At 44.2% G+C, this 19,091-nt stretch overlaps 1 protein-coding gene across 3 annotated transcripts in view; it reads left to right on the forward strand.

Annotated features, from left to right (window-relative positions):
- Positions 1 to 19,091, forward strand: part of EML6 (EMAP like 6) — a 3,038,586-nt gene that overhangs the window by 2,872,664 nt on the left and 146,831 nt on the right. The window lies entirely within an intron of this gene.

Raw genomic sequence — 19,091 nt, forward strand, 5'->3', positions numbered from 1 at the left:
GTGCCACACGTCCATTGAAGTTTCCGGATCACGTATAACGAATCATAATTCTGTCTGACCAAGAACAAGCTTTCAATGCCTCGCCTTTATTAAGCTTAAGTAAAAATGAGGACAAAATCATTGGTTCTAAAAAGCAATTGTATGCTACTCATCTGAGCCAGAGGGAACTATGAATGTTTTTGGCTGCAGAAGTCCACGTACCAAAATGCACTGAACATTCTCTGGTGCAGGATTACTAAAATAATTCTGTCTAATCATTCTTTCTATAACCCCGCAAAATATATTCTTTGGTGCACTACAAATGTTCTTGTCCTCATCAAGCATGTTCAACACCCTGGGTTTGGGAAGGGTGTTTACAATTTTATATTATTTGTTTGAGAAACATTGATTCTCCTGCCTTATCCTGTAAAATACTCTGTCTGGCCTAAAGCTGTTCTTCATCGGTCAGATACATGACATACAAGAATAGGAGATTCATATCCCTGATTTATATCTCATTTTCAATAGCATCCCACCGCTTGATTCTGAGTGTGACAGACATTGAAATATCCAGGCAAAACAACTTTTCCCAGGATCTTTCCCATCACTCCTCATACTGCCCATTGTGATTAGCAGAGGCACTGCTCTCGCATGCAGATACACTATGCGCATGCGTTCCCAGTTCATGAGGTAATGCATGCACATTCTGAAACCACTGATTAAGGCCAGTTTAATGGCCAGTTTAATAACCAGGCACAACATATAGAATTGCATGAGACAATAGTTACAATAGCAGCCACCATTGTAAGTCTCTGGTGTGCCCATGCTTGCAGCATTGGACACTGTAGAGATATGTGAGGATTCACAACAGTGCAGATGGGCTGCACTTTTGGAAGAGTCGCGCCATGCTTGCAGCAATTCCTCCTTCTTGCTCAACATTTATATCATTGGTCAGGCTCCTTTCCTTAGGCTTTGTGGCCCTATTGGAATGAGGCCAACCACAGAGTATTCCAAAAACACACCATATTCAAATAGATCAAAATGTCAGACTCCTTTTGCGTTGCCATGTGCAAGCCGTGTGTGTTATAGAGAGTCCACCCTTCAGCTTTCTGCCATTTCTCACTCCTCCAGAGTAGTTTATCTGACTGAGACAAGACATCACACCACCTGATGTTTTTTATCTTCATTCACATATGGATCAGGAATTTCTGTTACTACTTGTTTCCCTTTGTGAAAGTGGAAGAATCAATGTAGTTTCGCCAGTGAACCCTGGACCACAGCAGCAGTATCATTGATATTGGCATTGCTGTACACAGCTATGGGCCTTTCCTTGAACTTGTTGACTAAATCTGCTGGGAATGTGAGAGCTCATAAAAAGTTCAGAAGACCTGATGGTGATGATAATTTTGTCAGGTGTTAACACATGCCTGGCCAGCTAGCTTGGGGCCTGTGACCCTAGCTTCTCCAGTTACAGTTCCTCTTAATTTGATTCTACTTTGTTTTATTGAATTGTATTACTTCATGGAAATGGACTTGGACAAAATAACCTATTTCACTAACCCACCCCTGTACCCCTCTCTACAAATATATTTTCACTTCCCCCACAAATTATTTTGTTGAAGTAAATTACCACAAAGCAATTCACTTTGATAAAACAATGGTATGCGCTTAATTCTGTGAAGTGGGCGGGTGAGCTAGATTACTGTATGAGGTCTCTGATTCTGAATAGGTGGATCTCAGAGGGTTTACCTGCAGGGCTATGTTCTTGTGTATTGTGGTCCAGTCAATGTTTGAAGCCTGAGTAACCCTTTAAGAGCTTTTAGGATTTGCAGATATATGTTCTAACATAGTGTGCTTGTTTGCCTTAAAGATGTGTATCCATATCCTGATTTACAGTGGGGAGTGATTGGCTAATTAAATGCTACTCTTTATTTAAGTGCTTGACTAACAGGTGCCCTCGAATGAATCTCAGGGTAGTGGTTAAATCAATATGGAAAGCTCACCCAATCTTTCACATACAATCATATCTCTTTGTTTGACTGTTGAGCACAATGCCTTTCAGAAAAGAAAAATAATGGAAACAGTTTTAATATCTTTATTAAAACACATTTATAAAAAGAAAGTTTCTAAATCCCATAGTGTGCAACAATAAAGTTACTAAATTTATAACATCCATACTTAAAATAAACACACTTTTTAAGGGTCTGCAGATTGGCCCAGGGCATGTCTCTGGGTGCTGAGAATCTTAGGGCCCCTCACAATGTTTTGCAGGATCTGACCTTCTCCTGCCCACCAACTTAATTTTCTTTTAAGCCACTTGGTTGAAGTGTTTAAATTACTTTCGTTTATAGGTAGATGAGTTGAAATGAAGGAAACAATCGGAAATGCTGTAATTTCACAACAGAGTGCCTGCTTTGCTCTGCTCCATTAAAGTGTAAGGGTCTCCCACCTGTCCCATATTTCAGCTTGCCGATACTCAAGCAGTCAATTACAGAGCACAAGATCTAAAAACAATGTGTAACATAGATACACGAGGAGCTCTCACACTATACTGTAATGGTATCTATTGTGGCGTCATAAATACCACATGTCTGCCCTTTTCTTTGAGTCGCTGCGCTTATCTCTCTCTTGTGAGGCATTGATCAATGTTTGTTCTGGCGTTTTAACAGTAGCCATTTGCATCCTTGCATTCTGTGAACTGTAGGTCTGCATTATTATTGTTAAAGTGAAACTGCAAGTGCTAGAGTACACAAGCTAAACCTAGGAGTGCCTTCACATTTTGCAGCAGACATATTTCACAACTTGAGATAGGTGCACAATGGTACAAACGTGTTATATGAGATGTTTGGAAACCAAAGTGGCATTTTAACAAAATAATTGCAACTTTCTGTTGGAGACCTCACCAAAATCTGCTGGGCTGCTGAACCTGGTTGGAGGCATGTGTTTTTTCTAAAGCACAGAGCAGTGCTACAACAAAGTTTTATTTAGTTTTGTTGCCATTCCATATTTCTTTACATTAGAAGTCATACAAAAATATAAACAGTGAAGAATACTTTAGGTTTATTACCGAGAGTCACAGGTATTCCTGGATGTTATCAGCCTGGAAGTCTAACTCATGGTCCAGGTGCTAGGCAATTTCCTAAGATTTAGATAAACTAAAAGCCATTCCAGCATGACCCCTGAGCATCAAAGGCTTAGTGTCCCGAGGGCAGAAGTCCTTTGTTCATATCGAGGCAACCAGTCAGGCTGCTTAGGCAAGGCCATCTGATCTAAGGAGCAGTGACCGGGGTGCGAGCGGGAAGCATGGGACAGGCGAGTTACAGTGAAAGGAAGCCAGTGATAAGATGGGAGTGGTGGAGGGGAGAAAATATAGCACCAGGCACCTGGTGTGGTAGATCGAATCCTGAGCACCGACATGATCCATTGCAATACCCGATATTAATGCCTGGACACTGGGTACTGCAAGGAACTCATGGTGGCAACAGTAAAGACAGACACAAGTGATCACAGTTCAAGGGTGTTTATTGAACTTTAGAATGGGTGAGAAAAACTCCTAAACTAACTCCAAAGCTAAGATGGGAGCAAGCTACTACCACCAAATAAAAATAAGACAATCCTAGTAGCGTCTTGTCAAATAAAAAGGACCTATACTAAAAAACCTATTGCCAATCCTTACCACTAAGTTACAAAAAGAGTGTGGGATAATGTTCACCAGAAAAGAAAGAAATGTTCACAAAATGATAAGTCAGTATGGTATGGCTGGGTCTCCCTTCCCCACGTTTTTAGCATGGGGCACAGTACACTCCTGGACCTCTCCAGCACGAGGCTCACAATTCCAGTTCAACAATATCAGAACCTTCACGTGTTAAATACTCTTCTCTGCAAAGTTTCTTGCCTTCGAGGGATTGATGAATTAAAGCAACAAACAAAAGTTTCTTTGATAAGCTTGTTCCTTGGGCGATTGCTCTTTTCCCCTTGGTTCTCTCTCCGCCGGGTTCGGATCCTTTTTGCAATTTGGGCCTCCCTCTGTCAGGTTCACTACGGCCTTTCAAATGCACCTTGCAATATTCAAGAACTTAAATGTCTTTTTAAACAACTTCCCACTGCGGACAACCCTCGACTGGGTTTACTCTTGTCTACACAATGCTCACAGGTGCATTACTTTTCGCCCCGACTCACAGGCATCCCTCAACCGGGTTAATGACTGCGAAATATACAGTTCACTTTACTTTCTCACAATGCGGGATTCACTTCCCTTTGTTTTTTTCTTGGTAATGGGTCAGAGACTTTCAAGTGTACAAGGGATTTGCCATTACCCTTGTAGGACCACTCCGACACCTCACACTGCCCTTTCCTATGGCCTTCTGGTGCTTGCAGTTTCAACAAAAAAAGGGGGCCAGCTAGAGTCCTTCGAATGAGCACTCCTATGGCGCCTGATCACTCTGCATCTGACCCTTCTCTGGCTTTCCCAAAAGTTCAAATACACAAGTTATTTGTTCTCAAGTTCTTGTGCTCATCTAATGTTGCCACTTGCAACCTTGGGCTCAAGACACGTTGGTTTGCTATCAGCTTCCTCCCACTCACCGGCTGTGTTGAATCTGTTGGCTTGTCTTGCTTCTGGAGTCAAGGACGGTACCACGGTAGCCAGCACGCTTCCCCACCTGTGCTGTCAATGTGAGAGGCCCCTGTGCACCATTGACATCTGTTCTCCACACACCAGCTGTAACTCCCGGTTTTATGATTTCCCTCTAGGAGGCTTCGTGGGTCTGAGTTGAAAAGGGCAATGGTAGTCCCCCCCCTTTGTCGTCCTTCCAGGTCTTGCCGCCTTTCTCCTCCACTTGAACTGCCGGTGCAGTACGGCTGTAGTCTTGTGCGTTCGGCCTTGTTCATAGTGTGCTCTCGTGCTCCGCCTTTTATCCCTGTAGGGAAGGTAAAGGTCCGTCGGGTGTGTGTGATTATTATCAATTACCTGACTCTGCCTGACCCTTGTGGTGGGACATGTCAGGTAAATGGCTCTGGGGTTAGTCTGTTGTCTGTTATGGTGTAAGAAAGTGTTTGTATCGGGAAGGGGCGGGGTAGAGCATCTAAATATCCTACAGGGTAGGATGGGGACAAGGTGTTACAAGGAAGCAGGTACTGCATCTCAACCTTCGGTGTCCCAATGCCACTCCCCGAAGACACCCCATCCAGGTGATCCTCCCCCACTGGTCCACCCCCAGGAACTGGATCCAATAGCGATGGGCGTGTCCTGGCCACCTGAACGACAGATCTCCAGGGACTAGCGGGCGAGACACCTTCAGGTTTCTCACAGTACTAATTGACTCTCAAGGTTCAAAAGTTCCATACCAGGTGTTAATAATAAATGACTGGCACCAGGATCCTACTCATTACACTATTACAATATGTAATAAAGTTTAAGATAAAACCTTAAACAAGATATACTGTTAGGTTAAACATTTCATTAGTAAAATGTAAGAGTAACTCGATAAATATACATTATTAAAAGATAAACTATAATAGATTTAAAACATGAGCTAAATTGATGTAAATGCTTTGGAATATTTGATGAATAATGAAACAGCCAAACCTCCTTGTGAAAAGCCTGCCCAGACCCATCAACAATGAACTGATGAGTGTAAATAAGTGAACCTGTAATTAAGTTAACTGTGATTTTATTTAAAAGTGCCTTTGTACTTGAACATCTCATTCAAATTTAGATATTGCAGATATTGCCCACCACTTTATATCGGAACTCATTAATAAGATTATACATATAAATTGCATGTGTAAGGGACACTTTTAACAAAATTGCATTGCCAGCTTTTATTGGAATGTGTGCATTTTCCTTTGAAAATTGAATGTTGCTATAGTAGTCCATAAACACATATAAAGTAAACACATGCATGATTGCTTTATTGATTCAGGAAGTAAGACAGTCACTTAGACATATATTTTCTCAGTCATTGTGTGATGGCAATACTTGTAGCTCATTATTTAATTCAAGCTGAGCTTTGAGAAGATTCAGCACTAACTTTATACACTTTGGAAGCAATGTGGCAGTTCTTGTTGCCATATATATATTTAAATAGAGCACTTTAGCTCAAATAAATGTCTGGAATAAGATTATGCATCAGATCATTAATCAGGTTAATGAGCAACCTACAATTATCTAATCAATTAATCAGTAAATCATACTCATTTATTGATCAATGAAGGGAAACGTCTTAGGCACACAAATATCACTCAAAAAGAAGAGGTTACATTTAATCCATGTAATCCAATATTGGATTGGCAGCTTAAATTTGAAAAAAGGATTATTAGATAATATTTAATTAAGGTTCTAAAAAGTCAATAAAAATAATGTAATGACTATCTATGAGGATACAGTGTGTTTAGCATAGTTATTCCATGTTAAAGTTTGAGGTGTATTTGTATTTATTTTATTTGTAGAACACATCCTTTCCCTGGGGCTTCTGGGCGCTTAGTTACAAGAAGGTGGTTACAGGCAGGCATAACATGTTCCCCAGTGGGGCAATCTTACAGAGAGGAACATACAATGCTCCCGCTAATAACATAGCAATGCAGATTAGACATAGTTACTCTAACGTCAAGCGGAAGCTAGGGGCTAAGGTTGAGAAGGAGAGGAAGAGAGAGCATAAGAAGCTTGTGCAGCCAGAGTTTGGTGTTGGTTTTGAAGGAGTGGAACGTGGGTTCTGACCTCAGTGTGGAGGGGGTGGAGTTCCATAATTTAGCTGCGAGGACTGGGAAGCTTGATCCCCCAGCAGACTGTAGCTTAAATCTGGGAATGGAGAGTGTGTTGAGATAGGCTGATCTTAGCGGTCTGTGCGTAACATGCTGTGAGAACCTGCTGGTCAGATAGGCAGTTGCCAGGTTATTCTGGACCTTATAAGTTAAGGCTAATGTTTTCAGCGAAATTTGCTCTACGACAGGGAGCCAGTGGAGGTTACATCTGATGTCTGAGATATGGGATCTTCTAGGGATGTCGAGGGCAGCCCTGATGGCATTGTTTTGTCTAACCTGTAGCCTGCCGATGTTTTTTTGGCTAGTCCCTAGGTAGAGTGCGTTGCAATAATCTATTTTTGCTATGATTAGTGTTCTAGCTAAAGTGATGCAGTTCTCAGTGTTCAGGAAGGGTCTGCAGGCTGTGATGAGTTTACAAGTATAGGCTGATGCAGACGCTACGGCATTGGTTTGTCTGGTTAGCGATAGAGTGGCGTCAAGATAAATGCCTAGAGTTTTAGCAACATTCGACACTTTAATGATGTTGCCGTCTATGGTGAATGATTTGTATGCAGGATCAAGTTTAGCTAATTTGGTGTGCGATCCAAGGATGAGTAGCTTTGTTTTCTCATCATTGAGGCAAAGCCCGTGATGAGCCATCCAGGCCTGAATGATAAGGTAGATGTCATTAAGTGCTTTTGCATCCAGGGCAAAGTCGTCAGAGATTGGGATGAGTATCTGGGTGTCATCCGCATAGTTTGTATATGAGACACCTAGATAGTCGAGTATGTCGAAGAGCGGTTTAGTAAACACATTGTATAACATGGGCGAGACGCAAGAGCCTTGGGAGACTCCGCAAGGGGCAGGTTCAGCTGAGGCTAGAGGGGAAAAAACCCTCATAGTTCTGTTTGCTATAAAGGAACTGATCCAAGACAATGTTGAGTCCAAAAAGTGCGCAGCGATTTTGAGATGGTGGTGAAGAATTTTATGATCAACCAGGTCGAATGCTGCTGACAAGTCAAGCAAGAGGAGGAGTGCCAACTTGCCCTTCATCTTTTAGGTCGTTGATTTGGGTTTTTAAGTCAATCAGGGCGGTTTCTGTGCCGTGTCTAGGACAGAAGCCAGATTGACGAAGACCAAGTAATTGGTTTGATTCAAGATAGTCCTGTATTTGAACGTATGCAGCGCGGTCCAGAATTTTTAGAATGTAAGGTACAGTAGTGATAGGCCTATAATTGGCAGGGTTGCTTGGGTCAAGGGAAGGTTTTTTGATTAATGGGATAACCCAAGCATCCTTGAGGTTATCTGGGCCGATGCACGATCTAAAGGAGGCATTTATAAAAGTGGTAATAAATGGTGCAAGATCATGCGCAGCTTCCTTGATGATAGGTGCTGGGCATGTGTCGCCTTGACAATTTGAAGGTTTAAGCTTTTTGATAATGTTTTCCACTTCCTCAATGGATAGCGGAGAGAAGTTAAAAGGTTTTAGAGGGCGTGTGGGTACAGGGAGGTCGAGTGGAGGTATGTTTGGCATGAGATTGGTTAAGGTATTCTTTTTGGCATTCATTTTCGTTTGCAGTAAGGCAATTTTATCTAACAATGCCTTTTGAATATTCGAACACCAGGCAGCATCAGGGGAGCAGGTCACCAAGGGGGCAACGGGAGACTAGTACCTTGAGGATCTTAAAGAGTTCCTTCGTGTTTGATTGGGCCAGCGTGATGCGTTTGTTGTAGACATCTATTTTAGCTGGTTGTAGACCTCTTTTTTAGCTGCAAGAATAGCAGTTTTGTAGGTAGAGGATGCCAAGGTTAGGTTGTTTTTGTTGACAAGGGAAGGTGTATTTTTCCAGAGGGACTCAGCCTTTCTTTTTTCGAAGCGTAAGTCTCTAAAATGTGGCGAGAACCAAGAGTTCAGATGATAACGAGGTTTCTGTTTACACAATTTGTGCGGGGCAATAGTATCAAGGGCTTTGCGCAAGGCCTGGTTGTAAATGTCCACTAAGACTGTAGAGTCTGAGCTAGTGGTCAAGGAGGTGTTTAGAAGAGGAAGGATGATAGGAAGAAGTTTCTCAGTAGAGATATCCTTTTTATTGCTTGTTTGAATAGCTGGTTAGGTTTGCGATTTTGAGGGCTGGAATTAATAGCAAAGGTAATTTTGTAATGGTCTGCTCACAGGCAAGAGCTCACAGAGGTCAAGCTAAGCTTGCAATTTAGGTCAGCAACCCAATCGAGCATGCAACCTTTAATGTGAGTGGGCTCTTTGATGTGTTGGGAGAGTCCAATGTCAGTTAGTGTTTAGTGGGTCAGTAGCTTTAGTATCATTCGCATCTTGGTAGCCTAAATTAAAGTCACCAAGAAGACTTGCGAGTTGGACATGGTGCTCGAGGCAAGAATGGAAGAAAAGTCATCAATAAAGCAGGTGATGGGGCCTGGGGGCCTATATATGAGATGCGCTCTAATAGTTTGGTTAGGGGAGAAGGGTATCTTGAAGGATAGAAGTTCAGCAGATGGGATCTGGCTGCTAGGCATCATCCTAACTTCAAGTGAACTTTTGAAGATGACGGCTAATCCTCCACCCTTGGATTGGTTAGAGTCCCTGTCTTGTCTAATAATGGAATAATTGTCAGGCACGGCAAGGGAGAGTGAAGGGCCGGAAGCATTATGTAGCTAAGTTTCAGTGATAGCCAGGAAATCAAGAAAAGGGACAAAGCAACAGCATCTCCAGTATTAGCCATTTTGGAGTAGTTTTGTCAACATGACTCATAAACCACAGCTTACCCTGTCTGCTAGTGTTATGGTATTTTTCTCAGTCTTGAAAAGCCATACCACCCCAATGTTTAAGAGTTTTGAGTTTATTAATTGAAATTGCTGGCCTCTTATGTTTCCAGTGTATTTTGAAATGATTTTGGAATTTGCTGTAGAAGCAGAGACATACGAAACACATTTGTGGGTGCAACGAAAATCTTAGCCTCTATTCTCCGTCTCCCAGTTACAAAGTGGACCATCTTTCAGATAATTCTTTAACTTTGCAAATAATAGTGCTACAATGTATCTGTACTGTTTCTTTTGAAATAAGTAGAAAACAGAACCTCCAACCTATTTAAATTTGATTGGTTTGCAAACACAATCAAACCCATTTAACATATCCTAAGCAGAAATCAAATTTAGCAGTCAAAGAATGATTTAATTAGTTTGTGTATCCTATAAAATGTGCAATCTTTGATCATTAAAAGACTGTATGGATGGTTTAGAAATAAACAATAATTTGCCGTCTTTATATGCAGAAACCTTTACTTTCACACTATTAATCTACATACTTTGAAATGTGCTAGAATTGCAGTTCAATTGGCATTTATATAGAATGGACATAATGACATTCATCAAAAACATATTGCTAAAGTGCTTAAAGGATCTACATAATTCTGCACTTTCTTCCGGAAATATACGATATATAATGAAATAGGAATTCTTCCTTTCGATTTATCTGAGGGAAACGCAATCATAGAAACTGGTCACTGTCTCCATCAACAATCTTTTTAGGGTTGAGTATACATTGAATAAAAGGACCAAAACTCACCTACTGTGACCTTAGTGGATAGAACAGTTGTATTGTTTGGTTTCTACAGAATGAATTTGAGTTGCCCTTGTTTAGGATAGTCAACTGTCTTCCCAATCTAATAGCATTAACATTATGTTTACTTTATCATTTGAAAGCCCATGCCCTGCTCTTCTGCCTAAAAAATCTGCAAATCAGAAAGCTGTGTATTATGTGAATAGGTGTTCATTAAATGCAATTTCAATTGATTGCCTTCTCCCGCAGATTCCTCCTCTGATGTATATCTTTCCAGTGTCAGCTGGTTGGATACCTTTTGACAGGGGGCGCAGCACAACTCGACATCGAACATGCCACTCCTTGACTGTGGGCGTGACTTCTGCCGTATATATGTTACTTCACTGCGTCCCTGTACCTCAGATCCTTTTTTTTGCACGCTGCCTTTCGGAACATTCTCTTTGTGAAAGAATATTTTATGGTTGATTTGTCCAGATGTCAGACTCTAAAGCTTCAGCATTCAAATGCTGTCAGGGCTGCTGTTCGAAGATGTCCATCACCGACACACATGGTATCTGTGTATGGTGTCTGGGGAAGGATTATGTTGTTGAGCAGTGCAGTAAGAAGGTAAATAAATGCTCTCACTCCCGAAGCAGTTCACGCCATTCATTGTCCTCCTTCTCCCACAAAAAGAAGTGACACCATTGGTGCAAATACAACGCTGACTCGTCAGAGTAGCAGGGAAAGTCCAGCCCGGCTTTGGGTCCCCCAAGGGATGAGTGCGAGGAGTTCAGGGAGCAAATTCCCCAGCTTTTTCAAAATGTTTTGGTGGGTACGATTCCGGTCTCAATGCCGCTGGCAAGTACAGCACCAGTTGCACCCAGAGGTTCAGGCGCCAAGTGACCATGTCTGGTCCTACGCCCTCGTGCTCAACCATGACATTCGCGCACCGATGCTCGAAACACTGGCGTTGAGAGGCCCTGTCCGAGCAATGACATTGACGACAGTCAAGCGATCCTTTACCCCTGAATCTCGGTCGATGTTCTTTGACACCATGAGGTCGATGTACAACGATGAAGGGGACCAGGTTCCTTTTGGCCAAGACAGCTGAATTTTTTTTTTTTTTTTTTTTTTTACAGACCGAACAGATTTGCTGGCTCTAGCTGAAGGGTTGCACGAGGCAAGCAAACTTGATACGTTCCCTGACCTTGATTTGCTGCTCCCTACGGCCACCCTAATGCCCAGCTGTTGATAAGGTGGTTGATGCCTTGCGCCTGGGCACGCCTGCCAAACCCCTTGAGGCTTAGGAGCTGACAGACATCTTGGATATAGGGCCACAGACTGAGAGGGCATTGCCATTTAATGTCACTATCTCAGATCCCATCATCACGCTGTGGCAGAGGCCATATTCCACGCAGGCTGTGGATGCTGACCTCGCCAAGAATTACAAGCCAGGTAGTGGAGATTTGCCCTTCTTATTGTATCACCCTACGCCAGAGGATCTGGTGGTCCAAGCTGCCATAGTAAGTTCTAGGCCGGCCACATCCACCTCTAATCTTACCACAGATATGGGAATCCAATAAAACAGACACACTGGCCAAGAAGTTCTTCCCTTCCGGGAGCATGGCCTTGAAGGCGGTCAGCGAACTTCTGCACATTTGCAAAGTACTCCCATGGATTGTGGAGGATCATAGCGGAAGCGACTGAGCACCTCTCGGCTGGAGAGGTGATAGATGGCTTTTTGCACATCATTGACAATGCAAGGAGGTGGCATGTCGAGCACTGCAGGCTGGCATGGACACTGGAGATTTCATAGGCCATGCCGTGGGAAAGTCCACAGTATTTCGGAGGTCACTTACATCCACCATTCAGGGTTCTCACCTAATGTCCAAGCCAAACCTCTGGACATGGCATTTCATGCTGAGCACCTGTTCGGTCCAGAAAGCCGACAAGTCTTTGGAGAAATTCAAGGACTCCAAATTAGCTACCAAGTCGCTAGGTCTATCTGTGCAGCATCCTGGAAAGCAGACATTCAGATTGTCCTCTAAGGGTAGAGGTTAAAGACGGTATGTCCTGTTTGGAAGAAGTGCCCCAGAAGTGCTGTTGGGCTGGGAAGACTGGGAGCCTGTGCCTGTGTGTTCGCTCCTGTTTTGGAACCATTTCTCGGATTTGTGGAACTTTGTTGCTGCTGTCGCTAAGCGGAAGCCTGCCGGTCGCCAAAACATGGCGCAAATCCTTGCTAACTCCACCCCTCACGCACGCCCCTCTGCCCGCCCTCCTCCTCTTTTCAGCCACTACATCAGTGAGGTGCACGCGCATCGTGCGCGCCCCAGAAGTGCTGTTGGGCTGTTTGGCGAGGGGCGAGAGGTGAGAGCTGATGGTACTCCGCACTTAAATTGTTTGCATATGTGCCTATTGTTGCTGTGAGGCCTTGTGCTCATAAGAGTATCATACATATGTTCTGTGTGAGACAGCTGTTATAGTGTATGGGCACCTTCTGGTTGGCAAATATTTAAACACTCTGTTATTATATTGTAATCTTAACAATGGAAACTACACTGAGGAATGGAAAGCGCATTTGCGACCCTCCAAAAATAATTCCCGTCATTAAACCGCCTGTATCACAGGACGATTCTAAACATACTTTTTGCAATGGTCAAAAATCGTTACTGTCAATGTCCGCACAGGAGGAGGTGTCCTCAGAACCTAAGGTCAACTCTCCTGCCACCTCTCACGCACCCCATACCATGGTACCCGAGGTGTTGGGAGAGGTCAAGCCAGTACAATTGAACCCACCTTTCTCTTTAAAGGCAGCTAATGAGTCTGCTATCAAATTTAAAGTGACTGCAACAGGGATAGTAAACAATATACATAATTCGGATGAGGGCTCAAATGATGGTACTTTTGCGCCCACATCTGACACCCCTATGTTAGCACCAGGCATAATTGCAGCCTTAGAACGATGCATAAGCCTTTCACTTGGCCCATCGACCCCTGCTTCATCGTCAAGTGCATTTCGTGAACAGGTGCACTTTCACCCTGTGCCCTTACCTCCTCTGTCCTTTCCAACTCCACATGCTAATTGTTCTAAGCCTACCTCATCGTTTTTCCTTCTCGCAAGTCTGTAAGTTCGCCTTCAAGGGAACTGTTTGCTCAACAGAACATAAACTCATTGGATAATCCAGGACTTGATTCGCCTCCTTAACATACTATTGGAGACACTTTATCTGATCAGAATTCGATACATTCACCCGTATCTTCTATACCTCAAGAGGGAGATTCTCTGCATGCACTGGAACAACAGCTTCACACCTTTCCAGTGTTTACTAGAATTCTAAATCTCTTGGATAAAGGACATGAATATATACACCATATGTTGAAAGACTTGAGGGAAATCATGACATTTAACACAGAAAAGCTCTCCAAAATGGAGGGATTCATATTAGCACAGGATGCTTGTCACAGATTTCACTTGACATGTTCAGAAAGAGCAGCTGATATAGTAACCAAGAATTTGCCTCCAAAGCCTCCTTATGCAGTTTTGGTTTCCCAAGTTACTCAAACATGTGATGACCTCTTATTGGCAAATGGGATTGCTACTTCATTTGCCAACATAATATCTCAAAACCCCTGTTTAGGAGGAATATTACCATTATCACCTCCCATAGACTTCTTAGAATTTGCCAAACTGCAACATGAGAGACTATTGCAAATGGAACAAATATTGTTCAATGCAAAGTAAGTCCCTCCTGCTTTTTTGCCAACCGATTTGCCAGATCCCACATAAATCAAGAAGTTGACTTGCCAGATAGTCCATCTGCTATTACAGATATTTTGGACGAAGATGGAGCAACCCCTGTGCCAAACTTTGAGATACCAGAACCCGTGAATACGGCTTCTAACGCCTATCACACATTTCATAGAATAAAGAAAGCTTATCAAAAAGCTTTAAAAAGAAGACACAGCCCGAAAAACAACAAGAAAGTGTCCGATAAAGAATCAAATGTTTGCTCTTCTTTCAATAACTCGCAAAATGCTCATCCCTCGAATGCCCATTCCGATAAAGTTGGTCTATCTATATCTGAAGATCACCATTTAAATCTTAGCCAACTTAATGAGGAAAGCAAAAAGGCATTACAAATTAAAACTCAGCAAAAGGTGCAGACTGTTGCTCATGTGAATAACTCTACTTCTTCACACTCCTCAACACTCACTGCCGTTGTTGAGGTTGAGTTGGGAAAGAACTGTGATTTTCCTGTGATGCCCCTCAACTCAGTTCAAGCTGCACCTTCTACTTTGGTTCAGGCAAATATGAGTACATATTTCCCCACTGTAGAGAACAAAAAAAACCTCTTTGCTCACACGCACAACTCCAGTTATTGAGACCAATCTAGGGCTTGTTAAAACCTGTCCCTATCTCTGTGCAGGCAGTGATCCACCCATCCCCATCTCCCTTTTCTACTGAAGAAGCTAGACCACAATTACTTATTAGTTCTACATCTTCTTCATCAGAACCTCAAGGTAATTCACTTCCCAATGTCAATATGCCTATTCGTGACCCCCCCCCCAAAAGGATCATATATCTTGCCTTCTTAAGCCCATGATACAGCCAAAGCTGAGAACCCTACTTCAACAGCTCCTTCATTTCCTCTGGTATACATAATAAGACATTGTTATCATTTCAAGAAATTCCATGTGAAATGCAAACTACCATTGGATGGATTAGCAATTCTCAACTGAATGGTTCAGCACATATTAATCGTGCCTATTTAATGAACTCTCTTTACAAAATTCCATCCCTCCGTAACCTAATTTCGAAGGGATTCTGTCCTCCGACGTATTCCTTATCTTTGATAATTGGTCTCCAGCTTGCTGGCCTCGGAACATTTTTTCAGTAAAGGGCGCTGCGCATCGACATCCGTTGAGTTGATGTCCCTCGACAGCCACCGTATCGGCGCTGACGTCACCATGCCCATAAATAGCTTCGCGCAGTGTCCGTTGCTCAGTTCTGTTTTTCCGCGTTTCGTGGGGCCTCAGAATATCGTTGCTCAGTTCTTCAGTCAAATATACTTCATTATTCCTCGTGGATACCGACTCGTACTTGATGGCTTCCTCATCCGAACCGACGACACCACGTTCCGGCTTAAAAAAATGTCGAGACTGTGGAAAGAAAATGTTGTTGACGGATCCTCACAGGATCTGTTTGTGGTGCCTGGGAGTCGAGCACCATTGTTCGGAGTGCCTGGACTTCATATCCATGACGGCGAAAGCCTTGAAGGAGCGTAAGGGGAAGCTCGAGAGAGGTAAGGCAGTTAAAACTTCTTCAAAAGTTTCCTCGGCGGAGTCGAGACATTCGTCTCCTCGCCATCACAAAAGACATTCTCGTTCTAGATCTCGAAGCAGTTCCCATCACTCTTCGAGATCTAAGCATTCAAAAAAGAGACGTCGAAGATTCCCTTCCTCATCGTCGTCTTCCGTTTCCCCAAAAAGGGTCTCCTGCCCCACAAAACATAGCTCTCGGGCTGAGTTGGAGGAATTCAGGAAAAAGATGCTTAGCGTCTTCGAGAAAGCGGCCTCGACCCCCTCAAAGACTGCTGAGGGTGATACCCTGAGTGAAAGACCCGAAAAATCAAAACGCCGTGAGTCGCAGCACCCGGCGAAAGAAGAGCTACTCGAGAGCGTCACAAACCCTCGAGTAACGGCAAGGTCGCGTCTTCGACGCCGTCGTCGAAGATCCCTTCGACGCATAGATCTGCGTCTTCGACACCATTATCAAAGGGTTCTTCGACGCACAGGTCAGTCGATTTGATGCCGTCTTCGACGCCGAGAAAGGACAAACCCACGGCCACCTCACAGCCAGTGGCCATACCCAGAGCCTCGATCACGAGAATGTCGTCGACAACCTCGAGTAGAATTCCGATACTCTCGAGTTCCTCGAGGCCTCTGCCAACTTTCTCGACACCTTTTTCGATGGCTTCGAAGCCTTTAACGTTGGCGTCGTCGGCGTCGATGTTTTCTCAGCCAATTATGACAAATTTGGCCCCTTCTGCTCTAGAAATGGGATTTATACCATTTCCAAGATCTGATCATTCCAGAGCCTTAGCATCTATTTTTGAGGAAGGGGAGATTTCGGATCAGGAGAGACATTTTGAGTTGCAGGGATCTGCAACTCCTATACCAGAGGAATTTACCTCTGAGGAAGGTAGGTTTAAGGACCTCCAAGAATCCTTACATGAAGCAATTGGGTTGGACACTTCCCCTGAAGTGGAATTTGCCAAACTAGACCCAGGGGAACATGCTGAAACCCCCTATAGAACCTTGATGGCAAGGATGATAGAGTTTATGGGGTGGTCTACACCTTCACCTGCTTTTCAGCAAGACGACCTCACAGATATTTTGGTTAAAGGTCCACAGGAGGATCCTGTGGTTCCATTTCATGCGGCACTACAAAGGAAAATATTGGCAAACTGGGAAACCCCTGAGGTTATCCCGGCGGTTAACAAAAAATTATCAGCCAAGTATAGAGTGTCTACTGCTGACCCTGAATATTTATCCAAACACCCAACTCCGGAGAGTCTGGTTGTTCAGGCAGCAACTTCATCATGTAGTAAATTGGCTTAACCTACTGTTCCACAGGACAGGGATGACAAGAGATATGATTCTATGGCCAAAAAAGTATTTTCTGCATGTAGCATGGCGTTAAAATCCATCAATGCTACTTGTACGCTCGCAAGGTTCAGCCACATACTTTGGGAGTGCGCTTCATCAGCGGCTGACTGCCTCCCGGAGGGAGAAGAAAGGGAAGCGTTTCTCAACATCATTAAGGATGGTAAGGACGCAATGTGCGAATCCCTTCAGACTGGCATCGATTCTGCTGACAGCATCAGCAGGGCCATGGCGCAAGTACAACAACCAGGAGATTTGCTTGGTTGCGAAAGTCTGGTTTTGCTCCAGATGTGCAAAGCAGACTCTTGAATATGCCCTTTGACGGCTCTTCTTTGTTTGGTTAGAAGGCCGATGATAGTTTAGAAAAGCTTCAAACATCAAAGGCAGCTGCAAAATCCCTGGGAGCTGCAATCCGTCAGACACCATATCGCCCCTCAGGAACCTCTTGGAGAGGTAAGTCCTTTCGCTTCTATTCCGCATTCGGAAGAGGCAGAGGACAGGCGGTTCAATGGGGTCAGAAAAAATTCACCCGAGGTGGACGGGGTAAAAATACAAAAGCCACAGCAGCAGCAGGTGCCTCTTTACCCTCGGCATCTGCATCAACCGCCTCCAAACCCCTCTGAGGACTCTTCTCACAAGACACCAATAGGGGGCAGGTTAACTCAACATCTGACGGAATGGCAGGCTATTACGTCAGATGCTTGGGCATTGGAGACAGTTGCCCAAGGTTACTGCCTGCCTTTTCTACGCATCCCCCAGAGTCATCCACCGGGGAACAGCTCTCTGAAAGTTCCAGATCCGCTCCTCTTGCAGGAAATTGTAGACCTGCTAGAGAAAGGTGCCATAGAACCGGTACCTGTAGCGGAGAGAAACCAGGGCTGGTACTCCCCCTACTTTCTCATCCCGAAGAAAGACGGAGGACTGAGACCTATCTTGGACTTACGAGAATTGAACCAGTTCCTCAGGAAGGACAAGTTCAAGATGGTAACTCTCTCTCAGATCCTTCAGGCCCTCCAGCTCCAGGACTGGCTGGTATCTCTGGACCTCCAGGATGCTTATTTCCATGTGCCAATCCATCTCAAACACAGGAAATACCTGAGGTTCGCAATTGGCGGCTCTCATTATCAATTTCGAGTTCTGCCATTTGGCCTGACCTCCGCCCCGAGGGTCTTCACCAAGTTAATGTCGGTAGTGGCGGCAATTCTAAGGAAGGGAGGGATTCACGTCTACCCCTACCTGGACGATTGGCTGATCTGGGCTGTATCTTCGGAACAAGCTCAGATCCAGCTAGATTATGTCTGCCACTTCCTTCACAAACTGGGCTTCTCCCTCAATTTAAAGAAGTCACAGATGATACCATCACAGAGGCTCCAGTTCATCGGAGTGGTCCTGGACACTTCTCTGGGAAAAGCCTCGCCGCCAGAGGTGAGGGCTCAAGATATTCTGCAGATGGTCACCAAGTTTCAAAATGCCCAACATCTCCCAGCCTTCGACTTTTTTGAGGTTGCTAGGCCTCATGGCATCCTGCATCTTCTTTGTGCCAGAGGCTCTCCTGAGAATGAGATCGCTCCAGTGGGCACTAAGAACCCAGTGGTCGCAGTTCTCAGGAAAAATAACAGATCTCCTCCGGATTCCGGAAAAGTTAGCCCGAGACCTTCAATGGTGGGCTTATCAAGAGAACATTTGAAAGGAGAAATGTTTTGGCAACCATTGCCGGAGATAACAGTAGTCACAGACGCCTCACTCACAGGGTGGGGAGCCCATGCCAACGACTTGATCATCAGCGGTTGTTGGTCTTCATCTGAGTCCAGACTACACATCAACCTATTGGAGCTGAGAGCGATCAGACTAGCGCTGAAAGCTTTCCTACCATCAGTACAGGGAAAAAATGTCCTGATAATGACGGACAACACAGTGGCCATGCACTACCTCAACAAAAGAGGAGGAGTGGGATCACTGCCACTGTGCAGAGAGGCAATGCAGCTCTGGTTTTGGGCAATTCAAGAAGGAATCTCTCTATCGGCAGTTCACCTAGCCGGAGAGAAGAACTTGACGTCGGACGCTCTGAGCAGGCAGGGCACAGTCTCCCACGAGTGGGAACTAGCTCAGGAAGTCCTTCAGGAGATCTTCGCCCTTTGGGGAACCCCTCAAGTGG

The sequence above is a fragment of the Ambystoma mexicanum genome, chromosome 4q (genome assembly GCF_040938575.1).
Source record: "Ambystoma mexicanum isolate Mex_15411 chromosome 4q, UKY_AmexF1_1, whole genome shotgun sequence".
Classification (NCBI taxonomy): Eukaryota; Metazoa; Chordata; class Amphibia; order Caudata; family Ambystomatidae; genus Ambystoma; species Ambystoma mexicanum.